We start from the raw sequence: 1,641 nt of genomic DNA on the forward strand, positions 1-1,641 counted from the left end.
AACAGAGGTGTTTTTTTTAGAGAAGGGACTTGTGTGTGTGTGTGTGTGTGTGTTTGTGTGTGTGTGTGTTCTTGTGTGCAGACAATAATATAGTGACGCGGGCTAGTCGCTTGATGTCACTCCATGTCTTCCCACTTTTTTGTACATCCATTTCTGTGGCTCTTCTCCAGGTTCCACGTGGTCTTTTGCCCTGTGGGTTCCAATCTAGCACTTTCCTTTGTTATGCAGCTGCTTGACTGTCTGAAAGTGTGTCCGATCCATCGCCAACGCCTTCTTCCCACCTCCTCTCTGACAGGGCTCTGCCTCGTTCTTCTTAATACTTCTCGTTTGTGATCCTGTCTGTCCGTCGGATCCTCAGTAGCTTCCTCAGACACTTGTTTAAGAAAACCTGGATTCTCTTTATGCACGTCTGAGATGCGTTCCACGTCTCACACCCATACAACACATTTGAGTTGAAAATTCTCAGCTTTGTCCGTAGTGAGGTATCCCTGGTCCTCCAAATCGTGTTCAAAGAAATGCAGCGTAACGTACATGGCGTATATTCTGAGACTGAGAAGTTGCAACTAAATAACAAACTGTCTGACTAATTGGCGTTTTGACACTTTTCCTGTGCCACAATCTATGTTTCCACCTTTTCAGGATGCGTTAACTATTGGTCGTCACTTATCTCTTCTACTTCTGTAAATTTATCTTGCCTAACCCCTGCACTGAATGGCTATTATCGTGTTGATGCGCTTCTCTTTACTCGGCCTAACCAAGCACTAACTACTACAAACTGCCATGTTGTCGACAAGGAGGGTGATCCTTTCAGTGTGTCAAGGTTGGGAACCCCTTCCACGCACCGCTGGTGGTAGGCGAGTAGTAGTGTGTGTCTGTGAGTCAGTGCTGAGATAACGGCCGGCCTCGTCAGTCAGCGATCATCACACTTGAGTCTTCACCCCTCGCACCTGTAGGGCCGCAGTACTGCGTGGCGCTGGTGGTGGTGCTGCTGCCGGACACTTGAGAGAGGAGCGGAGGAACTGAGAGTGCATTTTCTGCAGCGCTGATGACGATAATAACGATAATGAATGAAATAACCATCCCAGACGATAAGGTTAATGATTCCGAATGAGGGCGTCGAATTATTCCCACCCCTAACGATCATGAGCGAGGCTACAGGGGGTCTTGATAATACATGAGATGGGGGTTTGCGATAAGGTGCTGGGAGGCTGATGAAGAGAGCGCTTCCAAGAGAGACAAGAGTCCGAGTTGTTGAGGGTTGTGGGTGTTGGTGGGTGTGGATAGAACCAGAACCTTGCAGCTCCGACACTTGCCGGATTGAAAATTGTGGCTTGAGGAGGTGGAGGAGAGGGAGGAGGAAGAGGAAGAGGAGAACAAGGGGGAAGGGAGGAGAAGGAGCGAAAGAGGAAGAGGGGAGTAGGGAGTGGGATGAGGAAGAAAGGGAAGAGGGGGAGGGGAGGAGGAGGGGAGGGGTGGGAGAAGGAAGAAACGGAGGAAGGGGAGGGGAGTGGGAGGAAGTCTGTAGGAGGAAGGCGAGGAGGAGAAGGAGGAAGTGGTGGGAAGAGGAGAATGAGGAGGTGAAATGGACTGGAGGAGGAGGTTGGGTAGGAGAAGGAGGGGGGCGGGGTGGGAAGAGAAGAA

Source organism: Aplysia californica, unplaced genomic scaffold, assembly GCF_000002075.1.
Source record: "Aplysia californica isolate F4 #8 unplaced genomic scaffold, AplCal3.0 scaffold00159, whole genome shotgun sequence".
Lineage (NCBI taxonomy): Eukaryota > Metazoa > Mollusca > Gastropoda > Aplysiida > Aplysiidae > Aplysia > Aplysia californica.